The sequence below is a fragment of the Pinus tabuliformis genome, chromosome 7 (genome assembly GCF_031772625.1).
Source record: "Pinus tabuliformis cultivar Carrire ecotype Pingquan chromosome 7, CPIR1, whole genome shotgun sequence".
Taxonomy (NCBI): Eukaryota; Viridiplantae; Streptophyta; class Pinopsida; order Pinales; family Pinaceae; genus Pinus; species Pinus tabuliformis.
In genome coordinates, this window is record NC_142293.1 from 2081042255 (window position 1) to 2081061679 (window position 19425).

The window sequence follows — 19425 nt, forward strand, 5'->3', positions numbered from 1 at the left end:
AACTGTTGTTTGATTCCTCCTTCAGCTTCTCTTTGGTGGCTTGAGGAGTTGACTTCTCCTCCTATTGTTTTGTCTTGTCCCTGTTGGAAGGAGCTAGCAGATGCTTCTCTACTAGGTGGGCCCATGCCCAGAGACTGCCCTATTGGCATTTCCTCCTCAGAGAAGGGATTCATTCTATGCCTTTTTCCTCCCTGACCTATGGATGATGTGAGGGAAGTCTCTCTGTCCCTTTTCCTACTTATGTTCTCCTTTTGTGGAGTTTGGAGGACTGAAGCTTTAGTAGTAGTCTCTTGCCTAGGAGGCAAAGTGTTTTGAGCCTGTTGCTCAGTGAAAATTGGGGCTTCAGCTGCCCTTTCTCGATGTAATGGCTGCTCTTTGTCATGTTGCCCCTCTTCTTGCTGTTTCTCCTGCTGTTGTGGCTGCTCTACCTACTGTTGTTGCTGCTGCACCTCCTCATGAGGTGGCTGTTCTGTTTCCATCACTTTTTCCTTGCCTTTGCTAGAGGTTTGCTCACTAGCTTTGGCTGCTTGCTGATTTGCAGTTGAGGACGAGGCAACTGCTCCCACTTGTGTGCTTGGAAGAGTGGGTACCTGTGAACGAAGTTCAAGGTCAGCCATCTTCTTCAGATTTCTCACTGCTCTTTGATTCAACTCTTCTTGTGTAACAGGCTCCTCTAGGGTTCCTCTTCTCCATTTTACTTGATTAGCATATTTTTCTATGTGAGGAATCCTCACATGATCATAACCGGACAGCCTATACTTGACACTTCTTAGAGTTATGAAGTGATTGGGGTCATATGGTTTCCACAGGAAACTGGTTTGCAGGCCAAGGGATTCTAACATGTTATCTGCCTCCTTCCAACCTTCTTCCCTTTTGTTGTAGATAAAGTGGCCAAGTTGGTTCCTGACCTTTAGTTGTGCTTTCTTGCCTCTGCCTGAAAAGTGCAGCACATCGGCATTGCCAAATTGCCTGAAATATTCCAGGGCAAATAATCTCATGGGCACATACTTGGGCAATCTGTAGGGAGGCAGTTCACACCCATAGATCCTGATGACTGTGTGGTTATGGTAGAAGTACCAGTCCCCAATGCTGTATGATTTGGATAACTGAAGGATCCTTTGCATGTCATCAGTGAGCCTTGGAGGAGGTGAGCTCATCAAAATAGACATGGCTGGGTGGATGAAGAGATCTATGAACTCACAGTAAGTGTATGGAGAGTGAGATCTGTAGTGGAAGGCAGAGGACCAATAGACCACTGACCTTGGATTGCCTTGGGCATCCACTCTTTTCATAGAAAAATGAAATCTCTCGTGTTGATAATACAAAATCAAATGGTAGATGTAGGAGGTGTATCTGAACACCCTTTCTCTTGCCAGGTTCATCAATTGCTCATGTATTTTGTCTGATATATAGGTGGCATAGTCATAGCAGATAGGAGACTTGCCAGGGGCAAACATAAGCATCATTACCAACACATTTTCATCAACAAACTCAATTGAATTGTAGCCCAAAGTGGGACTAATCATGTCTGCAAGATCTCTGCCCAATTGGTTGAGGTATACTTGATTGATAGGAGGATACTTCACAGAGTCATATTCAATGTACAGCTGATTTAATTTGGTGACCTGAGCATCTGTCAATCTGGCTCCTTGATTTATCAAGTCTATGAGTGAGAGAGGGACCAGTTTCTTCTCAGTCCTGAAGCAGAGCATCTCTTTGATAGCTTCTGGGGTGATATAGAACACAGCCGAACCTGAAGGGTCAAGAACTGCCCTCTGAGTAGGGTCATAGTTTTCAGCACATAGGTGGATCAAATCAGGGAACTGATTGACCTGAAGAAGCTTGAATATAGGGAGAAAAGAGTCCCATATGCCCAACACATCTGTCCCACTCTCATGTTTAGCCTTTAATTCGTTTAACAGGTGGATGTGGAACTTGGTCCTCATCAGCATTTCCTCTGAAATTTGATAGTCCAGGTCTGCCAGACGCTGCCACTCCAATTGTCTCTGAGGGGCATTCAATGGAGCAACGTTTAAGGCCACCGGGGCTACTGGTGGATCCATGATTTCTTTTTAGGATTCTGTTGTTTATGGACTAGTGTTGCTGTGTAGAATAATACCAAAGAGTTTTTCTATTAACAGGAAGGTGAATTTACTCAGGAACAGAGGACAAAGGTGAGTTGCAGCAATTGAAATACTGCTTAGAACACGAATGAGGCAAATGTCTGGCCTTGCTCCCTCTTTTGCAGCAAGTTGGTACAGTGTGCGTCACCAGTTCGCGAATGCGCGAACAGAATGCAGTTTTAATGAAATTTCAGGTGAACGAGGCTTAGTTGGTGAATTTCGACGTTCTAGGTGCAAATGGGAACCAGGCAGAGGGGATTCGCCGGTGAATTATCTATTTTTCCACTGCTTTAAGTTAATTTGGGAATTTACAGACAAAACCGAGCGCAGAAAGGATTTTCACGGATAAATACCTGATATACAGTCAGCAATGGTCAAGAATGTAGGTGAATGGGCGCGCCAGCGGTCTCCAGGTTGATTCAACAGGTTGGAAAAGGCTCGGACGTAGAATTCATGCAGAGGATATTACAGTGTTTTTTGCAAAAAGTGCGAAAAATGCAACATTTCGGCCAAAATATAGTTTTTTAGGACTTTGGCGCCTTTTTTGGATGACGTCAGCATGACGTCATCATGTGGGGTCAAGGTCGGATGACGTCAGCATGACATCATCAGGCGACGTGGCAGCATACCAGAGGTCCACGGGGATGGTGAAGTGGCAGACAGGTGGGGGTGACTGGAGGACGGGGCGCTGACACGACGGTGACGCTGGAGGTGATGCTGGCAGGGCGGATCAACCGAAACCGGAAGTGGTTGGCGGTTTCATATCGCACCACTTTTGATACGGAGGCAGAAATGTCAGACGTACCTCCGATACGCTGTGGGGGTGGCGCATGGCAGAGGCCTGACGTCACCCTCTGACAGATATTGGAAGGTAACTCTCGGACGTCAGGGCCGGTCCGATATGCACGAGGGCCGTCGGATCAAAGGGGCCCGATCGGACGGTCTACAGGACGTTGAGATGGCCGAACGATACGGGCGGAGGGCGGCAATAAAATAACATTTCTTTTGGGATTTGCGCCAGGCGGAAAACTTTGGAAATATGGCAGATTTTTATGGTTTTTCAATGTATTTTTTAAAAATGCGCATAGCGCCAGGACTTTGGATAAAATGAAAAAGTGGGTTTTTGGTGGATATTTCGCAAACGAAACGGGTTAGGGGTATAGTAATGGGGTTTTTATAAGGTTTTAGCATATGAAGGGGTTAAATGGGTCAAATGACTTCTTGAAGGGGGAAGAGGGGTAGGGTTTCGGGTTCTTAAACTGGCCTGGTGCCAATTTAATCCCTGACTGTGAACATATGGCTATAATGCCAAGGGGAGGGATATTTATAAAATGCTTGGGGTTTATACACCATAGTGTTATAATAGTAGGGAAAGGGTAACATAGGGGATTTAGATAGTAGAAGTTAGGGGTTAATATGGGTGGAAAAGGTGAATGAGGGGTGAAATCACTAAGTTTATTTGAAAATCACTTATTTTAGGGAGTAGATCAAAATGAAAAGAATTTTAGACAAGAAATGTGGCTTTTAAAGGAATAGGAACCATCATAAAACCACAAATCCTTCCATGAATCTCAAGTGATGAAGGGATGTTAGGAATGGGAGTGAAAAGGGAAATTTGGAAGTTAGACATGCTCCTTTGGTTTGATGCAACATAATGGAGAAGAAGTTCTTCTCAAACCATTGATTTTCCTTTGTGAATAGTTTAGCCCACATTCAATTGTAAGGAATGACACTTCTGCAACCCCATCTGCCTACCCATCTATTTGCCTTGCATTTTTTATTTCTTCATGGAGGGTGCACTTAGACTTGCAGACCCTTATATGCCTTTTTCTTTTCCTTGGCTTTTTCCTTTTGATTTTCTATCTAATGCTACCCTTATTGTTTCCAAGGTCCTAGATTAAGCAGTTGGGAACCTTAATTCTCTACCTAAGCTACTGGTCTGCCAAGATTGAACAGTTTGGACAGACTTCTTTTCTCTATGCTACAACAGAAAATTGAAACATGGCATGATCCAGATTAGGCTTTTGGATCACCCACAAAAATGAGTCAACAAAGAACTATGTTTGGCCCTGGTTGGAACTACAACATTTCATTAATGGACTCAGTTGTGATAGTGAATAGGACCTTTTGGTCATGAGACATTATGGCTCTATGGCTGGGGACGTAGCATGCATAGCACATATGAACAACTTCTGGAAAGATATGAACTTGGGGGAACTGGTATCTGGGTAAATTGGACTCCCAGAGGCCAATATCATCTATATGGTTCAAGTATCTGTCTTTGCTTAAGCAATGAATTTTAAGCATGAGTTCTATTGGAGTTGTGTCTTTGATTTGGAAATCCCTATCAGCCAAGGGAAGGTGGTCCAGGTCTAGGTGTGGAGTGGTAACGGGTCTAATGTCCATGGCGACAGGGGAAGCCATAATTCAGTTCTTGTGGATTTGAATTATGCTCTAGGGGGGGTTTATCCAAGGTTTTTAATTTTTTCAGAGGGTTTAGGTAGGCAATTCTTAAAGTGGCAGTATTTTTACTCAATTTCTTAATTTAAAATACCACACTAGCTAAAGGTATTGAAATTTACAGGGATAAGAGGTAATTTGTGGTGAAATACCTAGAATTGGGCAAATTAGCTCTGAAAATGGTGTTTCACGATAGCTGCAGTGATTGGTGTGGTCCTGGTATGGTTTGAAAAGGTTGGCTGGGCCGTTTGCAGCGTCTTCTGGAGCGGAATTGGAAGTCTATGTGCACATCTACTACTGGACTCCGAGGGTCTAAATATTTTGGACAAAACACTCTCCCCATCATCAAATCAAATAATTGACCAATAACATTGACCAAAATTGGATCCATATATGTCCTAAAGGTCTCCACCTTTGCTTAGAAGCATGTCAATGGATCCATTAATGCACTTGACATTTTCAATTTTAGCTCAAAGATCATCTAATGATCAAAATCAATGAAAGAGGAAAGCCCTTGGAAGGGTAGAAATGCACTATTGGGAGGCTCAAAACACTCTAAAACCATGAATAAACATTACCACAGGCTTAAACAAGTGATTGCATAGTAGCCGCTAGATCTGGCTGATCAATGGCCCAGATCTAAGCGTCAAATCGCATATCGTCCGGGTAGAAGCAACAGTTTAAAGGTAGGCTCATGACATTGTCGATCAGCGATCGCCGACGATCGGATATGCGGGTCGCATCAGTGGGGAACAATGCTTGATTATATATATATATATATATATATATATATATATATATATATATATATATATATATATATATATATAAAGGGCCTGGGCATTGAGCGATCAACGATTGCGATCGGATCGCATCAGCTATATACCAAGGCAGGGGCCTATGTACATACATGCATGCAACTCGAAGAGCCGGACCCGACAGCATTATAGCAGGAAATTTATATATTTTGTGATCCGCGCTTAAGCCATTTCAAATGAATTTTGGTATATTTTCGTTATATAACGAAAATTACAAAGGGAGCCTGACACCGTCGATAGCGATAAGGCCCGGACCTCGAGTCCGGGAAGTGAAATATATGAAATCTGAGATCCGCAAGAGGGCCGTTTTGAATGTATTTCATGTATTTCCATGGTTTAACGGAATAAACAGGACATGGTTGAGTGCGACTTGCGATAACCTTGAGGGCAGACCTGATGGGTAAATAAACCATGTTTAACGATCTTTGAAGTCCGAAAAGGACAGGGAATGACATGATTTCGCAGTATGGTTGTGCTTTCTGTTGATAATAGAAACAGTCAGAATGCAGTTGAAAGAGAAAACAAAGGCACACAAACCCTTTCCACTACCCAACAGAGGCCGAGAGATAGGGACAGAGGCCGGAAAGCATCAATAGACAACGCAACACATCCATAGAACAAACAGAATGATCGTGGAGCTCTCTGGCATAGGAGAACTCCCAGACAGTGCAACAGACTATCACCACAATAAACATTATGGAACGTCTTTGGCACAAGATAACTCCTAGACAGCGAAGCAGACTATCCAAAATATCTGAAAGTTGTTATTCCTCTGTCAGAAGGAGGAAAAACCGCCAAGCCATGCTTGCCTAGAGGGCATCAAATCAGTTAAACAATGCATATCAGGCAGATTAAGACTCCGAGCCTTCTAGAGAGCTCAGGAGCATTGTAAACAGGCTATAAATAGCTGTTAGTGAGATGTAATAAGGGTTCAACTTTTGGAGATTATTCCTCCTCTGTTCATTCAAGCTTCTCATCTTCATTCTAGAAATATAAGCTTCTTTTGCCATTATATGTTCAATGCCCATGCTCTTTGTTGTTCTATGTTTGCACTTGAACAGTTTTTTAGGTTTTCTTTGTGCTTAAGGCCAGATAATTGTCATCTTATCTCTGCTTTGATATGTTACATTTTCAAGCTTCTTTGCTACCTATAGCTAGCCATTTATATGTGTTATTATATGTGCATCTGCCAGTATAGTTAGTAAGCTCATTTGCTGCCTGTAGCTAGACGTTCATATACGTTCATGTATGCAATCTACTGATACTATCAGTATTCTCCATCTATCCATTAAATCTACAAACTTTTGAGAATTAGTGGTCTAAGGCCTTGTGTTGTTGAGGGTGTTCATGCATGTCTTGAGTGAGAATAGAGCTGAAATGATTATCTGACTTGTTCCAAACCATCATCCATTCCAATAGTTCTGAGAAAAATATTGAAGATTATATGTTACCAGGCATCTCCAAGCTGCAACCTAGGAGAGTTTCCTAGAGTGCTAACATAATTGACGCCACTGTCGGGGAAAGGAAACTGAAGCTTAGCTTCCCTGGGAAACGACACAGATCCAGCTTTGATGATAGACAAAGTCTAGGCACATTTTTGGTTGTAATCATCTATCTGGTGACTCTACTGGAGGCCGAACCTCTTGGCGGTCCCACTTCATAGTTATAGCTCAGTTTGTGAGGCATACTCGGAGAAACCCTCAGAAGTCACAAGCTGACCCAGTACCTGACCCTAAAAAGATCATCAAAGAAAGAAAGGTATTACAGAAAGGAGCATCAAGTTTAGGTAAACCTAAACAATATTCTATATCTCTTCAAGAAAATCCTGCAATAGAACAAATACATGTTGAGAGTATAGATTCTAATACTAGCAATGAAGAAAAACTCTCAAAAATTCATAAAGCTCCTTATTCTTTAGGTTCTCCTTTTGTTGTAAGCCCAAAGGAAACCTCACCTCCTATCCATCATACTCCTTTAGTCTTATCAGTCACTCCTCAACCCTCTGTCATTCAGACTTCCAGTACTCTTTTAGCCACCACAGCTATGGCAGGTCCACAAGCACCTACCAAAATGGAAAGAATCATAGCTGCTAGGTATGGGCCTCTAATACTGCCCACTCCTTTAAATGCCATGCCTACTGGAGAATATCAGAAATATAGGCCTAAATTCACTAGGACTGAAGGTGTTACTGCTGAAGAACATCTTGAGTCATTCTATAGCTATGCTGATAATCTGGACATTAGTGAGGATGATGTGTGGATGAGAGTCTTTGTCCAAAGCCTAGATGGAGAGGCTAGGAAATGGTTCAGAGAACTAACCCCAAGATCTATAGCAGATATCGAAGCTTTAGATGATGCATTTCTAAAGCATTGGGGGGATAAAAAGGACCTCCTCTACTACCACACTGAGTTTGGCAACTTAAAGAGAGAAAATGGTGAGTTGTTGTCTGATTTCAATAAGAGGTTTAACCGTATGTACAACAAGATTCCAGCTGAAGTAAAACCCACTACTACCTATGATAAACTCACCTATTCTAGCGCTTTTGGTTCTGACTTCTGTCTACTATTGAGGGAGAAGAGATGTGTTACTTTAGCTGACATGCAAGATGTAGCTTTGGAGGTGGAATCAAACATCATGGTTGTAGAAAAGCTCAAGGGAAATGTTGATAGAAGAAAACAGAGAAGTGAGTCTTCATCATCCTCTGATCCTAAGATAGATAAAATGGCCAAAATGATAGATTCATTAGCCTCCGAAATCTCCAAATTAAAGGTTCAGTAGCACCCCGAGAAAGGGAGAGCTCCTAACACCTTTGCTCCTAGAAATCCAAATCCAAATCCATATAGAAGAACTAATGAGTAGTTGAAGATTTTGCAAAGAAACAGAGATGCTAATGAAGACCAAAGGGTGAGGGCCCCTTTTCAAAATAAAGTTATGGAAGAAGATCAGTTTGAAGAAGAAGATGAGATCCATTATCTGGAAGACAAAGGCAATGCCTCCTTTTTGACCTCAGCTTCCTATGAAAGGTCATTATTCAATGACCAGATTAACCAAGAATGGGATGGTGAAGTTGCTTTACAAACTATAGATCAGCAAAGATATGATCTAAGGTCAAAAGTAAATAATTCCAAGGAAACTCCTATTCAAAGAGCTGCTATCCCTACTGTACAACCAACTAATAAGTAGAAGCAACCAACAGTTAATCCCATCAACCTCAACGCTCTAGCTCATGAGGTAAGAGGTATTGAAAAGTCTCCTTCTCCTTTCAATTTTCAATCAGAAATTCAAAAGCTAAAGATACCCATGCCTCTGATTGAACTATTGAATAATGAGTCCTTCAAAAGATCCATCCTTGAGGCCCTTAAGCCCAAATCCACCCAAGCCGCCACTGACTGTGTGAATCTGCAAGATGACAAGCCAGCTGTTATTCTTAGCCGAATGATTGATAATTGTGAAGACAGCTCCCGATCATTCTATGTCTCTCTGACTATTCATGATAAAATACTTCACAACTTCCTTCTGGACACTATAGCCAGCAATAATCTAATGCGCAAGGCTGTCATGGATGAGTTGGGTCTTGACATCACAAAGCCTTATCATGACCTGTTCTCTTTTGACTCTAGAAAAGTGAAATGTTTGGGATTAATCAAGGACCTATCCATCACTTTGTCTCAGCTGCCTATGAAAAGCATGGTGATGGATATTGTGGTGGCAGATGTACCCACCAAGTTTGGTATGTTACTTTCTAGAGGTTGGATCTAGAGACTAGGTGGATCGTTACAAAATGATTTGTCTTATGCTACCATCCTAGTATTCGAAGGAGAGAGAAAGAGATTATACAGAGAGGCGCAGTTGGCTTATATAATCAACGATGAAAGGAATCCCACCAATCATCCCATATATGATGTTGACACCGATTTTGGAGCATGTATTCTCCATATTGAAGAATCTCAGTTGGCCTCCACGCAACTCAAGAAACCAGTTTGCCAGATCGCAGAGGAAGAAAACCCACAGGTTTGGGATATGTTTTTTGACGGGGCTTGCTCTAAAGAAGCTGCAGGGGCAAGCGTAGTCCTTGTGTCCCCAACGCAGGAATATATTCATTTATCATTCAAATTAACCTTTCAGGTCACAAACAACATTGCAGAGTACGAGGCTTTGATTCTAGGCTTAAGCGCTGCTAAAAAAATGGGTATCAAAGGCCTAAAAGTGTTTGGAGACACAGATCTCATTATTCAGCAGGTAAATAAAACTTTTCAAGCGAAGCATCCAAGGCTAAAGGCATACAGAGATGAGGTATGGAGGCTCAAGGATTCTTTCAATGATTTCAACATTTCTTATATTCCAAGAATAAAGAACCAGCTTGCCGACTCCCTTGCTGTCTCTGCTAGCATGTTTATTCCTCCGTTGCCTCCAAAATTGACATATGAAGTTCAGATAAGATACAAACCGTCTCTGCCTAACAATGTCAAATATTGGAGGGTTTTTGAGGATGATGAGGAAATTAACAGGTTTTTGCAAGTCGTGGAGGAATTTTCTGAAATGCGCATCGACCAGGAAAACGAAACCATGGAAGAATGCGGCCAATCCAAGTTCAAAAGTGAAATCGGCCAAAGAAGCATCGTCCAGCTGCCCAGTAATCACATACCAAAGGGATTAGTGCCTTTAGAAAGGTTGTTCAATCATAATGACGTGCCTTATAAGGTGGCCAAAACAGAGAATGAGTCTGATGTCCGTAAACATAATATAGGCAACCCAGCCCATCCAAAAAACATAAATCTATCCACGCATTTATCCTCTGCCCAGAATTTTGACTATTGTACCCTCATGAAGCAATTCGTTGACATTTTTTCCTGGGAATATAGTGATCTTAAAACCTATGATGTAGACATCATTCAGCATAAGATCCCACAGGAAAGGAACACCATCCCTTTTAAGCAAAAATTAAGACCTATCAGCCCTCTCTTATTGCCTTTGATTGAGAAACAAATCAAGAAGTTGTTGGCCACCAAATTCATAGTCCCCCTAAGGTATTCAAAGTGGATAGACAACCTTGTGGTGGTAAGAAAGAAAATGGAGAAATCAGGCTTTGTGTCGACTTCAGAAATCTGAACAAGTGCTCTAAAAAATATAACTATCCCCTGCCCAAGATCGAACACTTGCTGTAAAGAGTTTTAGGGGCTAAATTCATGTCTTTCTTAGATGGAATTTCAGGTTACAATCAAATTGTTTTACATCCTAAAGATCAGGAAAATATCGCCTTCACTACTCCTTGGGGCACTTTCATGTACTCCAAGATGCATTTCGGACTGACAAATGTTGGGGCTACTTTTCAAAACGCCATGGACATAGCCTTTGTGGGAGAGAAGGACAAGTTTGTCCTTATTTATCTTGATGACATAACAGTATTTTCCAGTAGCCACAAAGACCATTTACAACATTTAAAGAAGGTCTTCCTAAAGTGCAGACAGTTTGGAATCTCAGTGAACCCAAAGAAGTCATAGTTTGCTCTAGAAGAAGGCAAACTTCTGGGACATATTGTTTCTGCTGAAGGTGTGAAGATTGATCCAGCAAGGGTCCAAGCCATTCAGACATTGTCCATCCCAAGGTTGAAAAAGGACATCCAATCCTTCCTGGGTAAGATTAACTTTGTAAGGAGGTTCATTCCAAACTTTGCAGAGCTAGTAAAGAATATCACTTCCATGCTGAAGAAAGGATCATAAATAAAATGGACAACTGCTTCAAGAAGCTCTTTTGAAGCCATCAAGCAAGCTATCATGGAAGCTCCCACTCTAATCAGCCCAGATTACACTAAGGAGTTTTTCATCTTCTCTTTTTCCTCTTAGGATACACTCGCGGCAGTTCTGTTACAGAAGAATGATGAAGGCATAGAGCACCCCGTGGCCTTTTTCAGCAAAACTCTGAGGGATGCTGAACTAAGGTATGACCTTATTGAAAAACAAGATTATGCTCTCATTAAATCTTTAAAAGCATTCATAATTTATATTCTGCATTCCAAAGTAGTTGTATATTTACCATTAGCCTCAGTAAAGGATATCTTAACTCAGCGAGATATAAATGGAAAGAGAGCAAAATTGATTACGAAATTCATAGAATTTGACATAGATGAAATGCTACATTCTATCAAAACACAAAGGATTCCTGGTATGCTCATTCAGCTGGACCTCTCCAAGGCCTTTGATAAAATTAGTTGGACATACATCAGAGCAATCCTCCAGGCTTTCGGCTTCAGTCAGATTTGGATAAATTGGATAATGGAAATGGTCTCAGGAGCATTCTTTTCAATCATGTTGAACGGCGACCCCCTACAACCCTTCCTCCTGTCTAGAGGTATAAGACAAGGAGATCCCCTGTTGCCTTTTCTCTTTGTCATCATGGAAGAGGGTCTGGGAAGATCTCTATCCCAAGCAATCCAAAATAATCAGTTCAAAGGCATTAAAGTTGCACATCAAGACCCCACAGTAACGCATCAGCAATTTGTAGATGATATAATGCTCATGGGAACCCCCACGGTGAAGGAAGCTTGAACCTTCAGCAAGGTGCTAAGGACATTCACAGAGGCCTCAGGTATGGAAATCAATCTCACAAAATCTAAACTGTTTTTCTTCAATACTTCTATTCCTGTACAGAGAAATCTCAGAAAAATTCTCAAAATTCAGAAGAACTCCCTTCCAACCAAATACCTTGGCATCCCACTTTTGGAATATGCCCCCAAAGCTATAAACTGGGAAGACCTCCTCAACAAAATGAAGGCCAGATTAAGTAATTGGACTCATAGAGCCCTAAACATGGCCAACAAACTGGTGCTGGTCAAATCAGTTCTTCAAAAAATGCCGGCCTACATGCTCTTGGCCCTTGCAGCTCCTAAAGTAGTGTACAAATCCATTTGAAACATCCAGCGGTCCTTCCTCTGGAATGGATATTCTAAGAAACCCAAATGGGCCCTCCTCAAGTGGATTGACATATGTAAACCAAAACTGGCGGGAGGACTGGGCTTAAGAGATCCTGAAATCCTAAGCAAGGCTGTAGCAGCGAAAATCTGGTGGAGATGGGTGGAAAATACTAATTCCTTCTGGGGCTCATTGTGGAAAGCAAAGTATACAAATCAAATCTAGGAAAAAGACCTTATTAGGCTCACTGGTAATACACAAGGATCCCCCCTCTGGAATAAAGTATGGGAAAATCGACATATTATTTAGAAGCACAGCTTCTGGGAACTGCACCAAGGCAACACAACCCTCTTCTGGGAGGATGCCTGGCAGCAACTTCCCCCCCTGGACCACCTAGATTGGACTGCTCTTAAAAGTGACATGCAAGAGGCAGGGTTGAGGAAGGTAGCAGACAACTGGCAACCTCGAACATCAGCCACTACATGGCAAAAATGGCGTACCAAAGGGCAATGGCTAACTCAAGACCACAATGAGAATCTAGACCGTCTCTTACAAGATCTAGACCAGCGCAGAGTCCTCACATCGAATAGAGAAGATATCCTTCGATGGGGAAATAATCCTAAAGGAACTTTCAACCTCAAAGAAGCCTACAAAATCATAGCTACTTCTCCTGACTGGAAACAGGAACCCAAATGGCATGCTCTTTAAAATAGAGGAACCTAGCCCAAAATAAACCTGCTCTCCTGGCTGGTCCTACATAACAGGGCACTCACTTGGGACAATCTTCAAAGACAAGGTTTCATCGGACCCTCTCGGTGCGTCCTCTGTGAGAATGATCAGGAAACTCTCAATCATATTCTCAACACCTGCCCCATTGCTTTCTCTCTTTGGGATGACATGGCCATTGTTTTTAGACAATCCGACAAAAACAGAAACCCGATCTGTCTCACACTGAGCAATTGGCAATCCTCCATATCCCCCAACAATCTAGTCAACAGGGCATGGAATCTCATTCTAGGAGCAATAGCTTGGATCATGTGGAAAGATCGTAATGCAAGAATCTTCAAGAACACGGCGATGACAGAGGAAATGTTAACAGGAAAAACACGACAGCTAATCACAGAATCAATCCATGCCATGGATATAATGAAGCAAGAGGGGAACACATCTCAGAATGACCAAAGGATAATCCAGATCCTAAATCTCAAAGCCAAGACCACTCCCACAGGCAGGAACCAGGCCACCGCTGCAATGAAGCAAGATAAATGGGGAATGCCTACATTTCCATCATTCAAACTGAATTTCAATGGGGTGTCAAAGAAAAACCTGGGAAAAGTTGGGTACGGTGGAGCAATCAAGGATCACACCGGGAACATCCATCTTATCTACCATGGCAATTTGGGCACAAATACCAAAATGCTACAGAACTAATCGCTCTCATCAAAGGCATCACCCTGGCTGCTTGCTACAAATTTCTACCTCTGGTGGTGGAAGGAGATTCGGAGATTGTCATCAAGATGATGAGAAGACTCCAAACGACACTAAGGTGGACAAGCTAACACCCAGTTGGAGGCTCTCGCCAATCCTGAAGGATCTATAGGGCCATCTCAACAACATTCAAGGTGTCACCTTTCATGTGGTTCGTAGAACAGCAAATAAGCTGGCCAACGCCTTAGCCAACTCCGATGTTCAATCCAATCTTGAAGATTATACCATCCTCTGGCAAGACCTGGAGGAGGGGGAACTAAAAGCGAAGTGCAACACCATAAACAATGCAGACCATCGAGCATAACGGGTGCAGTGTTCCCTTGATTCTTCTATGAATGCATCTATCAATAATTCTACAGGCTGTAAATGTTCTAATCCAAAAAAAAAAAATCAAAGGCTAGACTAGCTCAGCTGTATGAAGGTAGACACAGGGAGGTCCCCTTGACTCCCACTCTGCATCATGTATTCTACTGTATTCTATTAATATAAAGTCCCGCTGAACCTTTACAAAAAAAAAATATGAAATAGCTCATTTCTTTTCCTCTCATTACTTTCATTATCAACAGAATGCGAAGAAGTACTTGTAGATTCTTTAGAATCTTTACCTTTTATACCTGTAGTTGTAACCGTTGTCTCATCACCTGAGTCTGATCCCAATTCCTTTTGAATAGCATCATCATTCTTTTACTCTTTACTCCCAAACTTCTTAGGCTTCAATTCAGGATGCAAAGATCAGCAGTGTGCCTCATTGTGTCCATCCTTCTTACAATGAGTGCATGAAGGTTTATCCTTCTTCCCCATGATTGTTTTCCTCTCCTTCCATTTTAGTTTCTTCTTGCCTTTATTCTTGCTTTCAATAAATTTGGATGATTTCCCAACATCTGGGGTTACATTTTTACCTCTAGCCTCTAGATGAGTTTCTTGAACTGATACATCATCTAAGTTAGTTGGATTAAACATAAGTATAGTGTGCTTCAAATAACTATGAAGACCACCTATGTATTTTAACAATGTCTCTGGCGAGTCCAATGATATGCCTAATGTTAAAGCTTTCTTACGAAATTCCTGAGTATAACTTTGAACGTTTTGACCCTTCAATTGACATAGAGTTTTCCAACCCATCACTGCTTATTGCATATAAGCCAAAGAATAAAATTTCTTTTTAATGGCAGAAACAAATTCATTCCAAGTTGAAATGATTTTACCATGCTTTTGGAGATCTGCTTATGTCTTTCCTTCCCACCACACAAGTGCAGTTCCTCCAAGTCGAAGGCTAGCCAGCTGGATCTTCTTCCTTTTTGAATCAACTTTCTTCACCCTGCAATATACATCAATTTTCCTTATCCAATTATCAAGCTTTTCAGCATTAAGTTCTCCATCATAAATTGGCAAATCAAATTTTACATCTAATTTGATTAAAGAGGATTTCTTCTTCTTCTTCTTAGAAGAACTAGTTTTATGAGAAGAAGACAATGACGATGACAATGATGGTGATGATGGAGGAGATGGTGGAGGAGGCATTCTTCCTTTTCCTTTATCTTCTTTATCTGGAGGGGCAAAAAGAAAAGGTTCCTCTACTCCTTTGTTTGGTTTAGGTGATGAAGTGCCTTCACCTTTTCCCTTTTTAAACTCATGATACATCTCTTCCACCATTGCACGTATCATCATGAAACTATCCAAGAACTGGTATTCTGACCCAAGTGGAGTTTCATCTGCCATTCTTCTTTGTGAAAATACCCTTCCAATCTATAGATTCGCCTCAACAAGTTCACCTTCACCTCATCCAAGCCTCAACCTAGTAAGCATTCAAATCTCCACACAAGCTTGTCAAACCTTAAAAAACCTTATGCTCTGATACCACTTGATCCAATATTGAAAAAGTGCAATAGACTATGTGTGAAGTTTCCTATGTTACTTAGTGCAATGGATCGAAAAGATTGCAAATAACATAAACGCTTAAACAATTAGAAAACACATTCAAAACACATCAACACAACCAAAGCTGATAACGAAGTTCACGAGACTTACTGGCTATGTCTCCTAGTCCTTTCGCTTCTAGTGTTGACCTCTTAATTATGTCTTCAAATCGTTGTTATAGGTGTGAGCTTAAAAAAGAGTCTCAAACATGAAAATGGATCTCACCGTTGTGTTCAACTCGAGTTTTTGAGTCGAAACGAGTATACACTCGACCGTACATGATCATTATGACCTCTAGACCCCCTGGAATGGTTCACAAAACACTTTGTCAACTTTTTTGTGTTATGGTATTAATATAACATGTTTAGTTACAAACTACGATACTCGTGGGATAATAAGTTTACATTAAAAATAGAGTATTAACCAAATGATCGGTGGGCGCAGGGTGGACCCCGACCATCCAGCCTTTTCCTTGCACTGATCTCGAGATCAAACAATCTGACGGCTATCGTGTCCCGCTCATTAACTACTCCAGATAATATGCACCATCGATCTGTCCTATAGGATCTGACAGCTGTCGCGTGATCTCGCGCTACAACTAGCACGTCGGTTAATTCTTCGAAGGCATGCAAGGAATCGGTTTCGGGATGCTACGTGTTGACCACTAAGTGGAATCGCTTATATTTTTGAAAAAACATTTCCTACCTTGAAGGCATGCGATAAACCACTTATCGCTCCCCTGTTGGAACTCAAAGAATTTTAACTTCTTTTGCATAATCTCATCGCATCTGTTTTCAAGGATAACCTGCTTGCATGTTTCGACGCGATATGATATGAATCTCCTTTGATCGGACGATCTCCACTCTCATTCGTTGATCCCATCTCCTATGGTATCAACCAATCACAGACTTCCACATCACCTTCTGTGCTGACATCATCAATAACCTGTGACTCTTTCCCAAGTTGCCACATGTCCTGTTGACATAGGTATCAATTTTTTTACCTAAATCCTTAATTGGATCTAATTTCTTCATCCGAACTCGGATTTACATGCTATTTACACCGTTGGACTCGTATTAACAAGCACTTAAACCTGATCCCTCTTTCACTTGTATTTGAAGAATTTTGATCTGGAGGCTATACTGAATCCATTTTGGATCACAAGATCTGGATATGGCGAGGATACAACAAGTGGAAAAATATATAATAATATTTTTTAAATTTTAGAAAACATATTTGATGTTCAAAATCAAAACCATTCATGAATCACAACATTAGAACTAAAATTATTAAATAATTTATGAATCTAAACATTGAAATGATGCATCTTGCCTCATACAAAAACGATAGTAATAAATACAAAATGAGTGTTTCATCAATGATCACTTTATTAATATGATAATATAAAGTAGGTTTGTCTACAAATCTTGAAATGGGTCTACATCATCATCATCTGCATATTGCAACTCTACATCATGAATAGACAATGGTGGTATAGGAATGTGAAAAGTTACCGTAGAATTAGGAATTTATTGTGGAGCATCCTCAAGTAGATTAAGGTGATTCATGGCATTCAATGTCATGTTTAAGTCAGATATCTCAAGTTCCACATCCCACATCCTACTTGGACCTTTCTTATACTTTGGACTAGAATGTGATAGAAGGCGAAGGTTGGAATGAACATGTACAAGATCCTCAGCCTTCGCTACTCCCAGTCTATTTCACTTCACTGAATGGATGAAGCTATATGTACTCCATTTCCTCTCAGCTGATGAGGAATTGATAACTTGTGATAACAACCTTGTGCTAGAGATGAGAGATAAGTGTTGTCCCCACCAGGTAATAGAATTTGTATGCCCCTGATCATCCATGGCTATTGGATCTCAAAATATCCTAGTCGATTGTACAAATGCTCCAAATTCCTCACGTACTTCCTTTGAAATTCCCACTTCCCTATAGATTTTCATCAAAGTTTTCTTATATCCTTGTACCACTTCAAAATCTCTTTCTAGGGCTACTCTACCAGGTAAAGACAATATTTTGGAATGATAATATTTGGGGTGCAGTGCATATGCAAAAAGGTGTAATGGCGTGGTCATTTTGTTCCACATTTTTGTAACTATATCTTTCACTTCATTTTAAAATACTTCAAAGGGGTAAACTTCACTGGTCTTGATAATTTCATGTATCCTCTCCAACATACTAATTATCTTTTCATATACTTCCCCCAAGAAAGGCATATCTGTGTCAAATGAATTGATCATGGTTAGGATTGGTTCTGTGAATTGCAAAAGATATTAAACCTTGTCCCAGCATGCATCATCAAGAATGATAGACTTTATCCTTTGTTGATCCGAATAAAAAATGGCATCAACCCATGGCATTCGTCCACCCATGTTATTCATCCACCCATGGAATTTAACCATGGGTGAATGAATACCATGGGTGGATTTCACTTACAATACCATCCACCCATGTTATTCATCCCTCCATGGAATTTACCCATGGCTAAATGAATACCATGGGTGGATGTCACTTACAATACCATGGTATTGTAAGTGACATCCACCCATGGTATTCATTCACCCATGGGTAAATTCCATGGAGGGATGTTTAACATGGGTGGACGAATGCCATGGGTTGATGCCCTTTTCTATTTGGATCATTTGTTCTCTTTTAGAAGTTGAATTCCTCCATGATTCCCGAAGAGGGCCCATGACCATTGCATGTAATGCTTGTGTGACTTCCATAAACACCTTTATGGATAAACTATTGGAACCACTGCCAAACGCATCCAATCAAATGACATCACCATTCAAATCATCGCCCTAGCAGATCTAAGCAGATCAATATCCGTATCCGTTTCAAGTACAGGGATTCACGGTCCCATGACTTTCCCTCTGTGGATTCGGTAGCGTTTCTTATGACAAATATTATTTTGACTTGACAAAATCTAGAAGCATGAAGAACATGATTGACCTAGATGACAAATCAACTTGAGCATGAAACCCATGTTTAAAATAATAATTATATTTTATTTTTTTACAAAATTATACAGTCATAAGTGCAAAGCTAATTATGAAGACCAAGTATAGTTACATTCTCCAACACTCTCCCATTCTCCCTCTCTGTTGCTTGGCATAGGAATATCTTGAAGCAGGAACAAAGAGAATTTGTGTGCTCCTGTCTCGAAGGATGATCGAGGTTTTGTCTAGCTGTGGACATCTCCTGAAGGTCTACAAAATCAATTAGGGATTTTGTGGCATAGGAAGGAAATTTGAAAAGCCAGGAAAACTTGCATATTTTCTCTTCTTATGGCACAAGAAATATCTCTAGAAGGCAGCGAATTTACTTGACTAGTTCTTGTCCTGGAAAGCGAGGTCCTTGCCTGTCACTTTGGTGTTGCTTATCAAAGAACGATCCATGGTATTATCTCAGCAATATGGACCCAAAGTGGATGGTTATTTGGAGGTTTAAAAGGCAGTGAAGTAGTGACTCGACACTCATCAGAGCATTCCAAAGCCTAAATACAATCTGAGTAAAAGTTGCCTGAAGCGAGACCTATTCGGGTTGAGCATCAAGAAGGGTTTCCAAGTTGCGGGGATTTTATTCTTGTATCTAGATCCAAAGGAAACCACTGAGTTTGTCTTCCATTCAATCTATGGAGAAGAAGTCCTTTATAGACCAACAAACACACTTCCCAAAATTTGT

The 19425-nt window shown here is 41.0% G+C and overlaps 1 pseudogene; it reads left to right on the forward strand.

Moving 5' to 3' along the window:
* The window catches only part of LOC149256873 (chaperonin 60 subunit beta 2, chloroplastic-like), a 116597-nt pseudogene that overhangs the window by 76602 nt on the left and 20570 nt on the right, over window positions 1-19425 (forward strand).